We start from the raw sequence: 12,804 nt of genomic DNA on the forward strand, positions 1-12,804 counted from the left end.
CATGCGATTTGTTATATTTCATCCATATATTGAACCAGAAAATTAAAGTTTTTTATCTATCCGTTTTTGTTTTGTAGTTAGTCACTTGTTTTATCATTTATATCTATTACATAGTCATTCTATAGAATTTTACTGTTTGCAAAGATATGAATTATTCTAAATAATAAAGATGTTCTTATCACTTAGGAAGAAAACACTAGCCATATTGGGCACCACTTTTTAGAACTTTTGGTTCTCAATGCTCTTCAACTTTGTCCTTTTTTTTTGGCTTTCGAACTTTTTTTCATCCGAGCGTCACTGGTTAGTCTGGTGTGGACAAGGCGCGCGTCTGACGTATTAAATTTTAAACCTGGCACCTTTTGTTAGCTATTATTCGTGTGTTTATCTGTCCTATATATTGTCCTTTTTATTTGTATTGTAGTCCTATCATGTTATATTCTCATTTGAATGTTATATTTGACATTGCCATAGAAGCGGGAGGTTTTGGCATGCCACAAAACCAGGTTCAACCCACCATTTTTTTTTTCATTAAAATGTCCTGTACCAAGTCAGGAAAATGGCAATTGTTATATTATAGTTCGTTTCTGTTGTGTCGTAGTTCTCCTCTTATATTTCCAAACCAGGTAAACAATAAGGACACATTGATTTGTATGAGTAAATATTTGTTTAGTATGAATAAAAAGAAAACACGTTGCAGTAGGAAACACATGATAGTAGGATTTGAATGACCTCTATGATTTTTACTTATTGAAACAAATGAGACTAAAATTAACTGACAAATATGCCACATAAGTACATGCATATACTGACACACTAATGATCTATCCAGTTTTATTATAAAAAGTGTTTTGATGTGATACATAAGTACATCATGTAAATACTGGCATACTAATAAATGAATTTTGTTATGTTTTGACTTGATACAACGGAAGTGTGCTATGATTGCGTGTAGTTTCTTCTCTTCTGAACAGATAACACGAGCTACATATGGCAGATTCTTCATCAAAAGATATATAGAAACATTCAATGTCTACCAAACATGAGTGGGCACACTCAGTGATCGAACAGCGGATGACTTCTTTCAGGAAAACCGGTACCAATTCCGTTGTGTCCATCCTAGTCAAATATATACTTCTGCTTCCTCTATCCGCTGTAAATAAACAACAACGTAATGAATATTGTATGCAACAATTAATAATAGTTGTAAATACTTATACACACAATGGATTTATTTGAGTGTAAGTGTGTGCGTGAGAGCAAATCACCAAGAAAATCATGCTTGAATACTACAAATTAAGAGCTATTCCCGGGTTATTCCATTAAGAATCATACTATTATCGTGATTAATTTACATTTGTACAACATTTTGTCATTTTGTCAAAAAAAAAGTGTATGATGAAGGTTCATCCAAGTAATCACTTTGTTCTGGGTTTTTTTCTTTGTTATTTAAAAAAAAAATCAGCTATTTTTTTTTCAAGAAGCACTTGCCTCTGAAGTAAATGACATTAAGAGAACATGTCAGTGTGGTTGTCGCCTAAAATGTCGAAAAAAAAATTCCAAAAATTTATTGAAGATAAAAACATTTTTGTCTGCAAGTTCAGATAATCATTGAGGATTAAGTAATATCTACTGTGTTGTAATTTTATCTTGGGATTAGCCATCTGGGGTCTAGGGCAGTATTGTACATCATGAGTATAGAAACGTTATATCCCGCATGAGGCCAATGTGTGCTATAGTCAAATAAGGAAATAGATTAGCCAGTTTTTGGGAGGGACAATTAAGATCAGATTATTGCATGAACTTGGACATGCAGTCATTCATCTAATTTCTCTGACAGAAGAAACATCATTTATTTCAAACTTGTTTATATAGCTGAGGCTGAAACTGTGAGGTTGCAGTTGTTTTTTTTTAAAAAAGGTCACTTATTGTATGCAGATTTGTGTGTGATATTCAGGAGCCGACTGCATTTAAAGACTTTTCCAGAGCTGATTTCGAACTACTTGTGAAATTCCATAGATCTGAGCAAGGTCCATCTTGTTAAAAATACAGCTATATTTCAGGTAAAAGCGAACCTTAAATTATTTTTTTTATAACTTCAATTTATGCCTCTGAACCATGGTCAGACGTGCATTAACTTTTGGTCACTCTTTTATTCATAGATTATAATCATTTGTGTTTAAAAATGGATATAAGGGATGGTTTAATTTGGGGTTTGATGGTAGTCATTCAAGTAGAATATTTCGGTTTGGGTGGAAGTACACTTCGTCCGGACCCAAAATGCGTTCAAAGGCAAGAATTTATCAAAATTATTGATGATTATACACCTCATTGTGTTTTTCTTCAAATTGGCGGCAATGATTTATCCGCTGAATCAAATCTCGCTAGATTAGCAAGAGATATAATAGTTTTTGCCGATTACATAATCAAATGCTATAATGTTCGTCACGTGATTATAGGTCAGTTGCTCCCGGGATACTCCTGGGGTTTAAAAGAGAATTATGATAACAAAGTTATAGAGATAAACAAAGAGCTAAGACAAAATGTATATCAACATTGTGATATTAGCTACTGGCAACACAGGGGTTTTGGGAAAAGCACTCGAGCACTGTTATCAAATGACAAGGTGCATTTAAATGCTAAAGGCATTGTCAAATATGCAAAGAGTATTCGTGCAGCTGTAGGTAGTCCAGCTCGAAGTTAAATAGTTATTTTATCACTTTTGTATGATACTGATGCAACTATAATATACTAGAATTTAAGATGGAGGCTTTTGTTCTGTGGTAAATTTTACTTGACAAATATTATGGTTATTTACTGAAAATATGGTGCTTCATTACATGTCCTACTTAATTCATATTATTTAACATATGTTACCTCTGTCTTGCTTTGGTTTATTATGGTTGTGACACAAGAATGATTGACATAACTAATGTCTTATATTATTATATTGTTCAGTTACATGTTTAATATGTTTCACGTGTTGATTAACTATTTAATCATTTTCCATGTACATACATGTGTATTGACTTTGGTTTAAGCAGAGGAACATGATGAATGTTTTAATACCCTATATGTATATGGTTGTGTCACAATAGGGTAAATTGGTTGTAAAATTTAATTTATAACATGTTTTTTATGCATATAGTATTTGTAGTTCTGGAGTTACTATATCAGTTTATTTAGATTTTAAATTCAATATTGGTTAAATCTATGTATTTATTAACACATGTATAGGATTGTAAATATGCCTAAAAATGTGTTGATCATAATTTTCCTCAATTGGCCATATTAAGACACCATTGTACTAACAATTAAAATAGTATACACATATATTTTATTTTAATTCTTAATTATTTCAGTCAGAATGCCAAAGCAAAGAACATAAAGGAAAGCTGCTCCTGGAAATTTGACCGTGGCGACAATTGAGGATGTTTTTGAGATGGAGACTACTGCTTTGCCGCCATTAAATAGACACAGGGCAAAGAAAAGAAGGAGTACTAAGACACAACCGCAACGAGATGATTTGCCGGACAATACTATTATAAATTCTTCCAACAATAATCTTCCTAACAGTCCATCCGCTAATGACATTGCTGAAGCATTATTTGCAAAGTTACACAGTTCCGGCATTCATCTAGTAAAGGTCAATAACGTGATGCCGACTAGTGAGATTTTAGCCATACTGTATCCTTAATTACAAACTGGTCATGCAAGCTCAACACAGTCTATGCAGATTCCATTTATTTCAAGTATACCACCGTTGACAACTATACCAAATGACAACAGTGATGACCATGACTTATCATTAGCATTATTTCAGCCACCCTTATCATCAGATCCGGATGTCATACCTGGTGAGCAGTTCCACTCAAGCTCTGCTAATGTAGACACTCCCTATGCATGTCATATGTTAAAACAGTCAATACTTATAGATTTTCATGTTAGTTGTAAGCTAAAAGATGATGTTTGGGCAGACAATTATGTAAACTTTGCCTTTTTGGTGCCGTCTTATATTGAGGAAGATTCCTCAACTTTGTTTGAAAATTTTAACATCATTATTTCAAATAGGAAAAACAAAAGGGAGCTCCAATCAATTCATCAGTGGATGAATGCTTTTGACATATTTATGTGCATTTATTTAGGAAAGTCTTTGAATTCTGCTTTGGCCTTGATAAAGTATGAGATATTTAGAAGGGTTAGAAAAATTCTAAATTTGAGATGGGATACTATTTATGATGAGTTATGGAGGTCAGTATCTCTGACTGAACGGTCCATTAGTGTCACATCTCAGGATAGGAGCTCTTTTATGAATACCTCTAAAAATACATTTCCAAGAAGGGTCAAACAACAATTTCAGTTCCCCATCGGCTATTGTTGGACCTTTTGTAAGTCCGGGGAATGTACCTAAACAAAATGTAAACTTAAACACCAGTGTGTCCATTGCACCAATGAACATTGTACACTCACTTGTACAGAGGGCCAAGTTAACGAGCAACCTCTGCCAAACCTTCCTTCTCCGGTATGAATTCAATAAATATTTATCAGGTTACAATCAACAGTTGAAAGAGAAATTGATACATTGTTTTACACATGAGTTTTCAATAAATTCTTCTTTTTCAACTCTGTATTAAATTTACCTCGAAATCATAATAGCGCTAGAAAAAATCCAGTTGTAGTACAATCAAGATTCGAAAAAGAATTGAAGCTGGGGCGTATTAAAGGTCCCTTCAAAAATGCACCTTTCCCTAATTTTGTTTGTTCCCCTTTAGGGTTAGTTCCAAAGAAAAAGCCGAATTCATTTAGATTATTTCATGATTTGTCCTACCTTAAAGGAAATTCAGTTAATTCAGGTATTTCTCCAGAATTTTCAGCAGTGCAATAACAAAATATTGAGACAGTTATAGAGTTAGTCCAGTTGTATGGTTCACGGTGTCTAATGGCTAAAAGTGACATTAAAGACGCATTTCGATTAATTCCTATTTCAGAAAAGGATCATCATTTATTAGGATTTCAGTGGGATAGTAAATATTATTATGACGCATCTCTACCAATGTGGGCATCTTCGTCCTGTCAGTTATTTGAGGCTTTTTCAACGGCACTTCAATGGATTTTAAATGAAAAATTTCACATTCATGGGGTATCTCACTTACTTGATGATTTTTTCTTTGTAGGAAAGTCTGGTACTAGTAATTTTTTGACAGCATTGCACACTTTTATGAGCCTTGCTGAGAAAGTGGAGGTTCCCATTAAAAAAAAAGAGAACTCCCAACAACGTAAATATACCTTTATATAACACAAGGTACTTAGACAAAGGTCAGCCGGTGGCGAAATTCCGTTATATGCCGATTTCTCGGCTGTCAACCCCACTAAAACTTGTTATGTCGTAAATTTAAATTGATTTATCTTAACCATGGTGTGTAATACGCATACTTTTGTCGTCGAAATCATCCGTAGCAATCATATTCAAGTATATCAATCGTATTTGTTTCGTCAACCCACGCAAAATTGGAAATGAAAGTCTCGCAGTAAAAGGTATTTTCCCAACTCTCTTTATATATATCAATTTCCGATTGGTAAATCTTTATGGGAAAGTCTAAATGATTCTCGGAGTGATCTGATCTTATTTCATTTCACACGTAGAGTCAAGAGAGCGTCTGCATGACATTGACGTAATAGTTAAATTTGTGTCTAAAAAAAGGAAACTCGTAATTTATTAGACATACCACAATTAACACTTGTTAGATTTTTTTTTTCACGGTGTCTTATACAATTTTACTAACTGGGTAATAAGTTCTATTCAGACAAAAACCAACAGTTTTTTTCTGAAACAATTTTTATAATTAATCATTTACTGCGAGTTTTTTGTTCCAATCCATCGTCGGTAGACGAAATAATTACCATTGAGACACTTTGGTAGGCCTGCTACAGATCATTCTGACAACAAAAGGAGACGTGTTATACACCATTGTGTAGAAAAATCAATTTATATTTATGAAATAACGTGTTTTAGTTGGGCATGACAACTGAGACATCGGCATATAACGGAATTTCGCGTCCGGCTGCCATTTTTTTCAAAAATGCCAGTTAAGTACCTTGTGTTGCATTAAGGTATATAGGGGGCAATAATCATGAGACAAGTGCCTGTGCTTTTTTGCAGAGTTATTTACCATTTCAATGCAGTTCTTCATTCTAATTTTAAAATCATTATTTTTTAGTTTTTCTCAAGTTAGATTTTGTTGGACTTTTTTCTGTGTATACTTGGGGTATAATGCTAAAGATTAAAAATTGAAAGTCTTCTGATGCAATAACTTCAAGGTTAGGGTCAAGTTTATGCATTTTAATCATGTAAATAGCGATGAACAGCATACCTACAGTGTATAGAAATTGAACAATTGTCAATGATTGTACCCTCTACAAGAGACAATTCAATCAAATGTAAAAGTTGGCAACTGTTATTTACCATTCAGCCTTTAAAACAAAAGAACCCTAAATGACAAATGAAGAACAATAAAACCATAAAAAAGAACGGCCTGAATAATGTATAACACAATGAACGAAAACACATATGATGTACAGCGAAAACAACATCTAATGAATTACAGACACCTGATATTTGGTGGGCCCATACAGAAGATAACCGAGAAAACATGTTGGTTGCGCCCGTCTTTCCTCTTAAACTAGGGATAGCAGTGTATATCAAGAATAATCCATACAAAAATATAACCAAACAACATACGTCAACCACAAGAATGGAAACTACTTGTGCATTCAGTATAGATGTTAAAACGTTAACTTACGCATCCAAGTCGTTTCAGTGCATACATCTTTTACCACATCTTCAGAGGCGTCCCTAGTATTCAAATGAAAGCCAACACATGTAATTCGTCCCTCAACGTTTTCATGTGCCTCTCCGAAATCTCCACCAATTCTCAATGTACCTGGCAATTCTCTATTTTTACGGTTACTTAGCATTCCATAGATATCCTTCACGCCATCAATACGTACGGATACGTAACCAACTTCACCAACACCAAGTGCAATATAGTACCATTTATATTTCGAAAATTGCTGAGTTCCAATAAAAGTATTCCAAATGGAATTTACCTTTCTATCAAGTTTTAATTTCATTGCATTGGTCCAAACAATTGTTTCCGAAATTCCTTGACTGTCTCTGTAATGAAACAAGGACGAAGGAGTGTCAGTTGTAAAGAAGAACCATCCTTGAAAACTGTAATGTTTTATTTCAGATGTTGAAATATCCACAGTAACATCAATAAAAGAAGAACCGTCGAAAACCATAGCATTAAAAGGGAAATCTTGTGGCTGGTAATTAAAAGTGTTATTGCACTCGCCATACACGTAAGTAGTTGTTAATACTTCTGATGAACATGTTTGGCTGTCCAGCGGCCAAAGTCTCGTGAGAACTCCGGTATATACTTGTGTCGCTATAAACAGAAATGTGGAAAAAGATTTAGAGACTTAATCAAATATACTCTCATGACTCTTCTATTGTTTCCATAGCAACAAATTATTACACAAAACATTTGAAATTAAGTACCTTTTTAGTTGACATGATTCGGCTTATTTAACATATTGTATTATGTATTACAATGTTACCTGTACGTAAAGTTTTGTAAAATTGTTTTACATGATAAAAAAGAGTTTGGGCAAGTTTTATTTGATTAGTTAAAATTTGGATAGAGTTATATTCCTTGATTTAGTTCATTTGGGAAATTCTAAATTTATTATCAAGTGAGATTGCTATTTTATTGTGTTAAAATTGAGCAGCACTTTGATTACTGATTTTCAACAAATAAGCATTTTCATTTACCAGAACTTTTTCTTGTTTTCAACCAGGCGCTAAATGTCTTCAGACGCAGCAGAAAGGTCAGTACGACATACACAACAACAAAAACAAAGGTGATAATGTGGCGATTTATGACATTCAATTAAACCCTACTACACAATAAATAGAGAGGTGATAGCATGGTTATTTATGACACACAATCACAAATGATGGAATGGTAAAAATGTATTTTATAATAATTTGATGATATAGGTGCAGTATTTCCCCAACGGGATTGATGCATGAAAAATTGATACTTGAAACAAATATGTTTTCGCGACCTACATATCAATGTGAATATTAGACGGCTTCAAACTTTGGTTGAATAAAAATACCAGAAATTGAAAAAAAATGTATACGCAAAAGTGATAGAGCCATTTTAACATCATGATTACCTTCAAATGATAAATTAACAAATCATAAATAAAGGCAACAGTAGTATACCGCTGTTCAAAACTCATAAATCCATGGACAAAAAACAAAATCAGGGTAACAAACTAAAACCGAGGGAAACGCATTAAATATAAGAGGAGAACAACGACATAACACTAAAATGTAACACACATAGACAAAATCCCACGAGAATAACAAATATAACATATATATATATAACATCATAAAACATAACATAATTGGAAGACCTACATTTTATACCGCAGACAAAGTTTGCCTTAGACCGATGTGGCTACTGTGTGTAGATCATTTGTGCTCCAATAGATTTCCAATTTTTGTTGGTGACTGTACAATAAGCATTCACTTTTTCTACATTGACCAGTGGTATAGGGGGAGGGTTGAGTTCTAAAAAAAAATATTTTCAACCTCGCTGCATTTTTGCACCTGTCCCAAGTCAGGGATCTCTGGCCTTTGTCAGTCTTGTATGATTTTTAATTTAAGTTTATTTCATATAGATCGAAGTTTAGATAACATCCATATTCACTGACATAGTACACAATTTTGTTTAGAGGCAAGCTGAAGAATGACTCCGGGTTCAAATTTTCTCTCTGTGTTGAAGACCTATGGGTGGCTTTCAGCGCTAATTCGGGTGTTGTCTTTAGTTTAAACATATTTTATTTGCATAAGTAGCAAAAGGGATTGGACACAAGTTATAACAACATTAGAGACGTCCTCTCCCAATATAAATATAAACACAAAGTACATTCGATAATGGCGAAAAAAGAAAAAAAAAACATAGTAGTAATGCATGTAATACATACTTCAAAAAAAAATTAGAAATAAAAAGAAAAAAAATACAATATAATAAGGAATAATAATGAAACAACTGGACTGGAGTGAAAGGTTGTAAAGTAGAAATTTAGAACGTTAATTGATTGTTTTAAATCTTTGTGTTATTCTGATATAAGATTGTACGGACTCAAAAATGTCTTTGTTTTGCTGAAAAGAAAGGTCACAGTCACCAGCTAACAGAAGCTCAATGGATATAGCATAACGTTCTAATTTAGAAAACAGTATTTATCTTGCTTCGTTGTGAAAAGCGCACTCTAAAAAATAGTGTATACTATCCTCAATAGGGTGGCCACAGCTGCATGCTGGATTTGCTTTAATATTAACACGATGTAAATCTGAATTTAAAGAACTGCACATATTTCTCAAACGTGTATGAATGATATTAAGTTTTCTATCCCCACAACTAAAATAGGAAGGTGGCTGTATCAATTTGGACTTCATCTTTCGATTAAAAATATTTATATTTTTGGACGTACGTATGTCGGGGGTAAGTCTATTCCATTCAATAGTAGTGGATGGGAAAAAGGATTTTCTAGTTATGTCTAGTCTATAACCGGGTACTACATAATTATTACTGTTTCGCAAATCGTAGTTAGATACTTGACCAACAAGCGGGGGCATTAAATCACAGAGATAATCAGGGGCAGTCCCATTATGTAAAGAATAGAACATATTGAGCTTTCTGGATTTTCTTCTGTCCGCAATTGCCAGCCAGTTTCAAAATATATAGCTTCCCGACTAGCAAACACGGGCAACCCAGTTACTAACCTCCCTGCTTCTAACTGAACATGTTCTAATTTGTCGGCTTGTTGTTGAGTACAACCATCCCATAACTCACATGCATATTCCATAACGGGTCTTATAAAAGTTAAATATATACGAGCAAGATAATTTCTATTCAATACATATTTCAATTTTTTAAGAACATTTAATCTTGTGCTTATTTTCTATATGTGTATGGAATTTACCATTGGAATCAAAAGTAATCCCTAAGTGTTTATGACAGGAGACAAATTCTACTAATTGGTTTTGAAATTCTATTTCAATATCATCTGGGGAAGTATGGCAGGAGAATATCATAGCCTTTGTCTTATTAGGGTGTTGTCTCTTTCACACATTCCCCATTTCCAGCCTCTACTTAATTTGCTTTCGAATGTTTGGTTTTTATACGTTTCCAATGTAGAAGTGTCGCGCGTCATGCATACTAAACTAAAGCCTGATATCTTATTAGAAAATTCTGTAAGGACTGAATATGTGACGGTAAATACGCAATTCATTTTTTTACGTCAACCATAAATCAAATAAGATTGTAAAAAGCAAAATCACAAAAATACTGCACTCCGAGGAAAATTGAAACTGGAAAGTCCCTAATCAAATGCCAAAATCAAAATCTCTCAAACATATCAAACGAATGGATAACAATTGTCATATTCCTGACTTTGTGTAGGAATTTCGTTGTTTAGATAATGGTGTATTAAACCTTGTTTTATACATAACTAAACTTATATTTATATAAATGACAGCCGCAACAAATCGCCGTTTCAAAATATAATGCATTAAGGGTATTATTTTCAAATGCGTAAACCATAACATTGTGATTGGTTTAGAACTTCATTTCTTTTCACTAATGTTTTTTTTTTCTTTTTCATCATCCTTTTCAACATATTAAATATTAGTATGTTTTATTTTCAATGTAACATTTTTATAATAACATAATAATTTTAAAAGACTTAATTAAACTTACAACTAATCCTCAAATGCAGAAACACAATAAATACGTGAAATAAAAGATCCATTTTCTTTTCTTTTCTTTCTTTCCCCTTCACTATGCAAACATTACGAGATTAAAGCAATGAAACAATCTCATATTTAATGATGTTGCTTAAATATACAAATACTGTATAATCATGATAATATTGTTGATGAGTTTAATTGTTCTAGTTGATAAATTATGATCGACCCTTTTAAAATTGATAAATTTATAAGATTAATTTCTATCAAATTACACCTTAGAGAATCTTTAAATTCTATTTAATCACACCTGAGATTAACCCCAATTTATGGTTATGTTCATGTTGCTTAGAGTTTAGTTTTCTATGTTGTTTCTTGTGTTTTATTATTTTTCTGTTTGTATTTTTATCTTTAAGCCAAGACGTTGTCAGTGTATTTTCGATCTATGAGTTTGACTGTCCCTCTGGTATCTTCCGCTACTCTTTTCTACATTAACATTTAGTATTATCCAAGAGTTGATAAATGGTTCTGCAACACATTGAAAAAAAGCGCATAATGGGATGTGTACTAGTTTTGTGAAAAAGGACGTCACACTTAACTCCAATATATCTGTTTAGTTCACGCATCATTGTAAATATAACGGAATTTGATGAGACTTTCATCATAGTGAGAGGGTTAGCGCTATAAAACCAGGTTTGATTCACCATTTCCTACATTTGAAAATGCCTGTACCAAGTCAGGAATATGACAGTTTTTGTCCATTCGTTTTTTATGTGTTTTGTTTTTTGATTTTGCCATGTGATTATAATTTTTCCGATTAGATTTTCTTCTAAGTTCAGTATTTTTGTGATTTTACTTTTAACTCCAATACGTATATTTAATGAACTGAAATCAATTTTATAAAACACATATAATATATAAAAAAGAAGATGTGGTATGATCGCGAATGAGACAACTGTCCAAAAGACCAAAATGACACAGACGTTAACAACTATAAGTCTCTGCACGGCCTTCAACAATGAGCAAAGCTCATACCTCATATTTAGCTATAAATATGTCACACATAAACAAACGACAACCACTGAATTAAAAGACTAGCAAAGGACAAAAGCTCATGATTTGAGACAGGATCAAAACTGTGTCTGGGTTAAATAGAATACATAGAAACAAGAACGCATTGTGACTTCACAATTTCTATGGAAAATAGATGCATTCTACGCAGTCATGTGACGTACGGAAAGAGGAACGAAAGATACCAGGGGAAGATTCAAGTTCATAGATAAAAAATAAACTGACAAAAACAATGGCAAACATTTTGCTCCACTTGTGGCATCTGTCGTGTTGCTCATGGTTATTACAAATCCGGTAAATAGTATAATTCGGTAGGTCAGATTCCTGAAAAGGAAAGGGGATTGTAGGTTACGACATACGGAATATATCAGATATCATCTGTGAAACGGTTGTTAAATTATGGTTAACCAACTCGTGATGGCGTCCGTAAAATTAACGAAGGGATGATTTGAACTTCTACTTTGGAACTCTTTGTTTAATAGCTTCCTTCTGGCGAACTAAATTATAATCCTGGTACTTTTGATAACTATTAGCACCAATCATCTATCACAAAACTTGTGATAGGGAATACCGTATTATTGAGAGATATATACCCCGTATGCAGGCGCTGCTGGAATGTTGCTATACATTTGTATATAGACATGTTAATTTCACAATTGGGAAGCTTATATCATTAGTGTCGTAAAGTTTCGTTTTCAGCCGACCACCAATTTCTAGATGTAAGTCAAGATATGAGACAGTGAGACTTAACTGTATCTGTTGTATTCTTTATCTTTAGTTTTCTATGTTGTGTCATGTGTTCTATTGTTTCTCTGTTTGTCTTCTTTTATTTTTAGCCAGGCGTTGTCAGTTTATTTTCGATTTATGAGTTGGACTGTCCCTCTGGTATCTTTCGTCCCTCTTTTATATCT

At 33.1% G+C, this 12,804-nt stretch overlaps 1 long non-coding RNA gene across 1 annotated transcript; it reads right to left on the reverse strand.

The window, feature by feature from the left end:
- Positions 1-814: 814 nt before the first annotated feature.
- LOC143044287 (uncharacterized) lies at positions 815-10,925 on the reverse strand. The gene is made up of 3 exons (XR_012968620.1): positions 10,836-10,925; positions 6,798-7,445; positions 815-1,150 (listed from the first exon to the last, which is right to left on the reverse strand). It is a non-coding gene; the product is annotated as an uncharacterized LOC143044287 (long non-coding RNA).
- Between the last annotated feature and the right edge of the window lie 1,879 nt (positions 10,926-12,804).

This window comes from Mytilus galloprovincialis, chromosome 9, assembly GCF_965363235.1.
Source record: "Mytilus galloprovincialis chromosome 9, xbMytGall1.hap1.1, whole genome shotgun sequence".
Taxonomy (NCBI): Eukaryota; Metazoa; Mollusca; class Bivalvia; order Mytilida; family Mytilidae; genus Mytilus; species Mytilus galloprovincialis.